Raw genomic sequence first — 9,723 nt, 5'->3', positions numbered from 1 at the left:
GGCTTTAGTGGTTACATGGTGAACATACTGTATAACTGTGTCAATGACTAAAAGTTACTGTGTCTGGGTCCATCCACCTTGATCAGCCTTCGAAAGGGAGACCTGATGTATGCAGCGGTGGTACATTACGCTCCATACATTATGTAGCCAAGAACAAGCAGATGATGAATTGGAGCAAGATGTTCCAAACCCTATTTATAGTTGATGTTTAGATTTATGGTGGCCAGGTAGCCACATGCCTCCACGTTAAGTGACACCCATAGCTCGGTGGCAGACAGGGACAGAACTGCAGATGTCTGTCTAACAAACAAGCAGTGACCCCCTGAGACCCTCATCTCTCTGCGTCTGCTAATTGACTTGTTATTGATCAACTCGACGACAGTTTGATTTATGGGGCGAAAGAGCGGTGGAGACAGCCACCTGGCATGGAGCTGAGTGTTATGAATGTGAGGAGCAGACCTGGGGTGGAGGAGGAGCCGGAGTTTACACTGCAAAATCATGAGTGTTCATTTTAACTGGGAGAGTGTTCAAATGGAAACAAGTGGACCCGTACTGCAGGGTTTTAATGCACCATACGATACCTGCCACGGGAAGAGAGTGTTGTTTGTTTTGCTTTTATGTGTTACATCCACTTCAACACCATGTGTGGTGTGTGTGTGTCTGTGTGTGTGTGTGTGTGTGTGTGTGTGTGTGTGTGTGTGTGTGTGTGTGTGTGTGTGTGTGTGTGTGTGTGTGTGTGTGTGTGTGTGTGTGTGTGTGTGTGTGTGTGTGTGTGTGTGTGTGTGTGTGTGTGTGTGCCACTCTAGCAGAGGACCAGAGATATGTGAAACATACTCTCACACAGGAGGACTCAGATATTCAGATCCTAGATCCTTATCACACACCTACTGCTCTCACCTTCACCCCAGGTGTGCGTGCGTGCGTATCAGTAAGAGAAAGACAGAAAGAAAGAGTAAAAGTAAAGTAAAAGTAAAGAGAGAGGGATAAGGTAGCGACCTGCTGTAAAGGAGTTGCACTGGATAACAGGCTTAGCACGGAGAGAGAACACGAACAGGCTTATGGCAGAGTGAAGGTTGCGACACGGAAAGGGGAGAAGAGATCAGGCCTTCAAGGCAGAATAATAATGCCGAAGGTCCAAAAAGAACCACCATGTGAGAGATCGAGATGTGTCAGAAGAGTTTTTTACACCAAACTTGTGTGATGTGACAATGAAGGAAAGTTGAATTTGAATTTCACCAAAGAGTGAATATCAGTATCATCTACGTTTGAATGACCAAAAATAATTGCAGGCTGATATTTCTTTAAATGTCATTAAAGATGGAGACATCTTATTCCCTCCATAGTCAATAATGAGCATTCAGAATACAAAGTGTCATATACTTTAAACATAGTGGGGCATGTCAATATGGGCAAAACACTTACAATTTTTTAAAAGAATTTAAAAATACAGAAACTAGCCGATCTACAAGCTCACAAACTGTGTGAGCTTGTAGAGCGGCTATTTCCACTTTTCCCGAAATATGGATTACGTGTCATGGTAAATTACTTTTGGCTCATTGAACTCATCATGGCGTGTTATAATAACAACTTAAGTCTCAGCCACCCAACCCCATTCTTAGGTAAGTTGCCTCCCACTGTCCACCTCTTCCATCCTTCATCCTGAGACAGGATTTGGTAAATTAACACTCAAGGAGGTGGACTGCAATGCAAAGCTATTTGTCAAACCAACCTGCCAAAGAGAGAAAAAAAACCTTTCCCCACCACTCATCTATACTCATCCATCTCTCTTTCCGTCTCTCTCTCTCTCTCTCTCTCTAACACACACATTTTTCCCCTTGTCTCTCCTCTCACCCTCACCTCAGGTTTTGGTGATAATAATTTATGTGATTATTCCAATGAGGGTGATTCATTAAGGGCCGTGCCTTCGTCTCGACCACAGGTAAGGGTGCATGAAATCACACGGTGACAGCCAGGTGACAGCTGAGTTGAGTGATGCCGTCTCTGGGCTTTGCGTGACCCTGTGTGACATGGCAGCATTTGATGTTCACTCATCTTGACGGATAGGACCTTAACAGAGAGCCAAGGAGACGCACACAACATCCTGGCTTCCACAAACATCCTCCTCAAGCGACTGACAAGCCTGACACCACAATATCGTCTGTGTCCAGCTATCCAAATATTCCTGTTATTGGATGTGCGCAGGTCGTGAAATCGCATTAATTTGTTCCATGCTGTGGCCTTTCCCAAAGGCGCTGTCGAGTCATTTTGGTTTTGGGCCAGTTTCATTTATCTCCTAAGTACTGGTGAGTCAGACAATGTGGAGAACAATTTAAGCTTATGCCAGGGATGAGTGTCTTTTTAAAGAAACTTTTCATGAGAAAAAGAAAATTCAGCAACACTTTATATGAAGCCCATGCTTATAATGCATTATAAAGACAGACATTTTGTAAGGATGATAGTGTATAATTCTTATAGTTGTAAAACATATGAATGTACATTGCATTATAATTGCTGTTATAAATGCATTAGAGTGTGATTACAGTATAAGTCACTATAAGTGGTCATTGGGTGCTTTAAGAAAATCTATGACATTCCTGTCTAGGCAGAAACGTTTTGTGTGTTGATAAAATACACTATGATCCTATGAGTTTGACATTTTTGCAATTTAAAACAATTTGAAAGAAATTCTCACACCAAAATCAATTATTTTTATTCAAATCGATTATAAATGGATTAGTTCGATTAAGTGTTGCACCCCTAATAGCGTGACTGGATTCATGATTACGGTTTACATCCCATCTAGACATGAGTCATCCTGTCTGAAGCAGACTCTCCAGATGGATGTTGATCCACTCTCTGTAAACGGAATTAAATTGAACCCTAAGCCGGATTCAGGAGCACTAGGGTAGAGAGAGGAATTACGACCGGTGTGTCTTTTAATCAAAAAAACAATGCTCTTTAATTCTTTGTTAATTAAATGCCGATTTCCCCGAGCGAGGTGCAGTCCACGTGACGCCAGGGGAGCTGTGGCCAGGTAAACATCTGCTCGGTGGATTTGTGTTGTGTTTTAATCCAATATTAGAGCTCTTTCCTGAGCTGAACTGCCGCTGACTCACACAGCAGGTCCGCCAGCTGAGGCATAGTTTCTCACAAACAACTCCTCCAAATATAACATTTAATTAAAGTACATTTACTCAAGTATTGTGCTGAAGAACAATTTTACTATTTACTTTACTTGAGTATTTCCATTTTTAAATACCGGATACGTATACTTCTCCACTACATCTTAGAGGCAATTTTTTATTTTACTTTTTATTTTCCACTGCAATAATTTGCAGAAGTTATTTGCAGATTTAGATTACTATAGAGGTTCTACCCACTACGCGGCCCTCACATCTACCCATCTCTGTGTCAGTCCTTGTCCCTTTTATGCCCATATATGGAGATCGCTGATGTCATCAGTATATGCCAATTCATGGGCATACCCCTTTTTGTGCCCATATATAGAACTGACTAATTTGTTTGTGCTTGATGCCATGACGACACATTTTAGGTTCAACAACACACTCCATATTTGGGTGTTAATGCATTGGGAACTCCTTATGAGCGTGATGAAGTGGTCCACCGGCCCACCGACCGGCTGCTAATTTTAATTTAGGATTTTGAAAAACAAATGTGAAACAGGATATTCTTCACAATGAGTACTGTAAGTATAGGGATGGCAATATTGTTTTACTTTTACTCAAGGAAAATTCAGAATGTAGGCCTTTTACTAGTATTTCTACATTGTGATATTGCTACGTTTACTTAAATCTGAGTACTTCTTCCACCACTGGGATCAAGAATAACTCATAACAGACAAAGAAGAAAAGATTGATTCGTCCAGTCCAAATCTCTGAACAATGTCTCTCGACTGGTCACTCCGCTTCCCTCGTGTGCCTTCTCCTTCCCTCTTTCCTTCCCCCTTTCCTCTACATCATTGTAATGAGCAAATGATAGCCAACAACCGGGACGAAATGTAAAGAGAAAGAGAGAGAGAGAGAGAGAGAGAGAGAGAGAGGAAAAAAAACTGTTCCCTGGGTGTCAGGAAGTATGAAAAGAGCATCGTGTTGTCTGTCAACTCTAACCCCGATTGTCCCTGGTCTCGACTCGCCCGCCAAAGACAAAGGCCTCTGCTCCCACGCAGGTCTGATGATTATTATTTTTCTGTCCTTTAGCTAAAAAGTCCATTATTGGAAATGCCAGGCTGGCTGTGCCCTTTTCCGCACCAGTTGGTGTGTCAGAGACTCAGACAAGTGGTACAATGGGCACTGGTGATGGGCTGCAAAACTATAAGTGTTAATTTAACCAGTTAAACTCTACATACTTTGTTGTACGTCAAACAGTGGAAAGATAGCCGATCGAACCACAAGCACATGTGAGCTTATGGACTTACTATCTTCAACGAACGTTCAGCTATCTTTACCTTAATGTTCCCCTATTATGACATGCCCAGAATAGTAGGGACGCTATAGGGTTCACGTGGTTAACTAACTCTGTGTAAGAATCCATCCATTTCGCAATCTCTGAGTGAAATTGACATTCGGGATTTTTGCTGTGTGGTGCTGATTCAGGAGAGATGTGGACAGGCTGGCGTTAAACTCGATTCACAGCATAATTAAAGGGAGGGCGGGGTTGAAATGTGTGTGTGTGTGTGGGGGGGGCGGGGGGGTGTACTGGTTGGGGAGGGGGGCCCCGGAGGAAAGGGGGGGCGTTGCTTTTGTCACATCGCGGCCGGTTCCAGTTGGAGAGAGAGATGACTGGTGGAGCCAGAGAGCCGGGTGGCTGAGCGTTTATCAAACGCACTATGATTTACACAATCCAGCAGGGAGCCATTATTTCACATCCCAGTCTCTCACACCAGCCGGACGGTCAGCAGGATGATGACTGTGGGCTTCATAAAAACAGACATATAGCTGTGCACCGCACAAACAATAGGATTATGGGGAGGGAATAAAATCCCATTCGCTGCTCAGAATTCACAGTCAGTCAGTCGTTGTCTCCGGAATCGGAATATATTGAGAAAGAACTGCATGGTTGAGCCCAACTCAGGGACAATGTGGCATTAGCTCACCGCGGCGGAACAACAACAAAAAATGCCAGAGGAAGAAACTGGGAAACACGTGGTCCCTCTGGTTGGATGGGAGAATAAATTGAACTCAACGAATTAAGCAGGGACTTTCAAACATTTTCATGTCAAGGATAATGTATTTGGCCACAGACTCCCATTTGAAAATATGTTGTGCCAGGGACCCCGTAAGAGAAGATTTGTGGTGTTAAATCTTTTTCGAAATCATAAAAGATAAAAAATATTTTAAAACTTTTGCATAATCTACAAGCTCACAATGCAGTAACTCTCTGTGAGCTTGTAGAGTGGCTATTTTCAAATAGTCAAAGTATGAAATAGGGTTAAAGGGATTTAACCCTAGATTTTGATGCTATATTAACTAATTTCACTGAGGACCCCCTGGAATCCCCCCAAGGACCCCTGGGGCTCCCCGGGCCCCACTTTGAGAACCACTGGCATAAAGATCACAGAAATACATCAGCCACCTGCTTGGATAGCACCCTGGGACAGGATACAGCCAAAGATATTGATACACTTTTGTATCCGCTGTTCTTCCTGTACGAGCAGGTAGCAGCCACTGAATAAGTAAATCCGTATATTCAGTAACTCCTAACTGAATAGGGAATAAGGGAGCGAGGCGGAAGGCTTGCGATGGCCTCCTCATAATAACGCTGATAGAAATGCTATGCTATTCTATTCATACTCCATCTCTCTCTCTCTACCTTTACCCTGCCTTCCGTCTGCCTCCCTTGGGAAGCACATCATTCTAATAGACGCAGGTTCTCATCCCTGACGTGTTTTTTTTCTCCTTTCGTTTTTCTGAAAGACCTGTAGGAGCACGAGAGAAAGCAGGAGAAAGGGAGAGATAGAGAGAAGAGGCAGAGAGACAGACAGACAGAGACAGAGAGAGGGACAGGGAGGGAGATAAGGGGGAGAGAGAGAGAGGGAGAAAGAGTGAATGAGAGAGAGTGAGTGAGAGAGAGAAAGATAGATAGAGAGAGAGAAAGAATGGTGGAGTGACATAGAAAGAGAATGGTGGAGAGACAAAGAGAGAGGATGAGGTAGAGAGAAAGAGAAGAGAGACGGGCACTGTTTAATCAGTCAGATGGTTCTAACGTGTCTGGAATAGGTTTGAACTGAAGAGGAAGCAGCCTGCAGCCACCATCACGTTAATGGATGTTTACGTGTGTGTGTGTGTGTGTGTGTGTGTGTGTGTGTGTGTGTGTGTGTGTGTGTGTGTGTGTGTGTGTGTGTGTGTGTGTGTGTGTCTGCATGCATTCGTGAAGTGAGTGACTGAGTGAGAGAGCATGTGTCTGCATGCGTTTGAGTGAGTAGTATGTGAGTGGTTGAGTGAGTGAGTGAGTCATAAGTATGTGAGTGAGTGAGTGAATGAGTGAGTGAGTGAGTACTGTACATGCTTGAGTAAGTGCGTGCCATTCAAGACAGAATACCCATAACCTCACCTTTTAGTCAGACCATGTCATTGAACACTAAATTACGCGTACGGAATACTGCAACGTTTATTTGTCAAGATTACCGCACTCATGTCCAAGGCTTTTATGCCTTCCTTCCCCAACTTTTTTTTTCTTGCCCACTCACCTCCAGATTGTCATTGTCATTGTGAAAGAGTGTGTGTGACTCTACTGCTAGTAGAGGAGAGCCCAGAGGCCAATAAGTAACTCCACGCCAAGCGTCTCCAAAGCAAGCACACTCTATATGCAAAGCAGAACCGCACGCTGTTAAAGAAACGGGTGCCGAGTGATTATATTTGTAATTTAATTTCCTTGGTCACACAGAGATAAGGGAAGGGAAGCTGCAGCAGTTGGCCATGGATGAATAGAGTGATGAGAATAGGACTATAGCTTCATTGTCTGGACTGAGATTTTAAAAAAGAAAAGAAAAAAAAAAAGACACTGCTTATAGACAATGATACAGGAGGACAAATATTCAGATGGAGGGATTCAAAAGCTTGAGTTAAGCCAAATATATCCAGACGGGCGGTATAAGAGGATATTTACAATGCAGAAAGCACCTCGGCGCACATATCAAATGGATGAATGGAGCCCTGAACTCGCAGTAATCAAGAAACGTACCATTATTTTCCGCCTTTGCGGAAGTTCACTCGTTCTCATCTCGCCCTCTCTTCCCTTGTCTCTCCATCCTGCTGAACAAATGTAATCAGCAGGGTGGTTCGAGGTGAGATGTCAGACAGGAAGACCAATGCCTCATTGAAGATTCTACAGGAGAGATGAATTGGGTCCCTGCAAGAAGAACAGGACTGGGTCAAAACTCCAGTATTTGGCTGGGTGTTATGCAGATTTGTGGGCAATTTGTTACAGGGATAGTAAGTGATAGTGTCTATAATTGTGAATTGCTGGATAAGAAATATTCATCTGCAATTGTCTGTAGTGGTCCCAGAAATATTAAATATTTAACAAAAAAGTGTACCAAAGTAGCAAGTCACATGGTTAAAGTTGGTTTTACATATTTTGTATGACACTAATATATTGAAGCTGATAAATTAGCTCTCTCTCCTCCTGATTGGATGAAATTGGCAACTCACCTGAAAATTACTACAAGCTCACGTCGCATTGTGATGGTTGTGAGCTTGAGCTTGTAGATCTGTTATTTTCACCCAAAAAAAATAAACGTTCTGGAAAATGTACTTTGTAATTTGTACTTTTTTTTTTATATATATTTTTTATCCCGCGATTTTTGTAACCCATTTTTTTCACCCGGTGCCAATTTCCTAAGTGATCCTGGGCGCTACACCAGTCCCCCACAGCCAGGGAGGCCAGGGCCGAGCTCATGCTTCCTTCAGTGCATGAGAGCCAACTGACCTTCTTGTCACCTGACGGGGGAGTTTCCCTGGTTGGACGTAGCGCGTGGAAGGAACACGTTATTCCAACCAGTTCCCTTCCCCTCCATCAGGCGCCCCAGCTGTCATGGGGGAGGCGGTATAGCGACCAGGATTACTACATGTTTTTGTGAGGGTATTAACTACCCTAGGAGACACGGGGAGAACATGCAAACTCCACAATTTGTACTTTTTAATACTTAGTATGTTTTTATAAGCAAGTACTCCAGTACTTTAACTCATGTACACATTTGACAGAGCAACTTTCACTTGAAGTTGGGTAATATTTGCCCAGGAGTATCAATACTTTGACTCAAGTACTGGGGTTGAGTACTTTGTCCACCACTGGTCTAAAGCCCTTGCCACAGTTTCTTCTCCTTCCCTTTCTTTTCTGGTATCCTGGTCTATGTGCAGGTCCTGGCATGGCAAGGAAAGCAAGGAAACCTCGTCCCAAATACAAAAAGGTAAACTGCGGTTCAGAAAAAGGGGCTAACTTGTCTCCCTTTCGGCCTGGTGATTTACATCCCAAAACCTGAGGGACGAGTGCTCTGGCTGACCAATCCTGTCATTACGTCCCCACAACTGACCCAATCATGTGACCATGCCACTGCAACATTGTCACAGGATTAATTACAGGATTGGTCAACTTCGTTGACCAATACTGTAATTAATCCTGGCCCGACAAGAGCGTCTGTAGGCTCCACCCAGCCAGAAAGACAATTGAAGGACAAGGTATACGTTTTCCCAGTTTCATCCAGCCACCCTCTTTCGCCATCCGTCCTTGGACTTTTCTCTGAGAGTGCATGGGTGAAGACATCAAATCTCCTGACATTCCCATCTACAAAGAGAGACCGCTTACACTGAACTGAATTCAGAGGAAGGGAAAGTAGTCAAACTAACCTTTTGACTACATTTAAGCTATGACGCACCATGTATTTCTTCGAGAGAGTGTTAGAGAGAGGGCGAGGAAGAAAGAGAGGGAGGGAGAGGAAGAGAGAAAGGAGGGAGAGAGACAATGACAGAGTGTGTGCTAGAGGGGGAGAGAGGCACACAGTTCATCAACACCACACTCAACACAATGGAGGACTTCACACAGTAAAGTTCCTCAATTCATTTACCTCTAATAGTGTACAAAATAATATGGCTCCATTTGTACACTCTCAGAGTTACAAATGGATAAACTAATACCGGGTATTTGACTGTGCAGGGACTCCATACGAAACGATCTCATCTCAGATGCTCTCTTCCTTTTATCCATGTCCTCATCCCCTGGTCTTCACTCGGAACTTGATGACATTAGCCTGTCAGGGAAGTTACAAATGTCCTGAATTATGAATTATGCAAACCATGTACAAGACATGAAAACTGCCAAAATGTATTGAGCTTCTCACTTTTTCATTATTCTTCATTTCACGCCCCCGAGCCAAATAAATCCCGTCCAGTATTTGCCGTCTCAAAATCCTCAAATGTAAGAAAATGTATCAAACTTTGTCTACCTCACAAATAAGCATTAAACACATAATCATACATGTTTGCATGTGCGTACACACACACACACACACACACACACACACACACACACACACACACACACACACACACACACACACACACACACACACACACACACACACACAGTGAAGTCATTACTCATCACATGAAACCAGCATTTCTCCTTTTTGTTTGATTTCATCCTGAGAAGCAAACTAACAATAGATGTTACACTAGCACCACCAAAAGGCAAAGCAGCTAACAGCAA

This window comes from Gymnoscopelus microlampas (genome assembly GCF_963454915.1).
Source record: "Gymnoscopelus microlampas genome assembly, chromosome: 6".
NCBI classification, from domain to species: Eukaryota; Metazoa; Chordata; class Actinopteri; order Myctophiformes; family Myctophidae; genus Gymnoscopelus; species Gymnoscopelus microlampas.
This window is presented reverse-complemented; position numbering follows the sequence as displayed.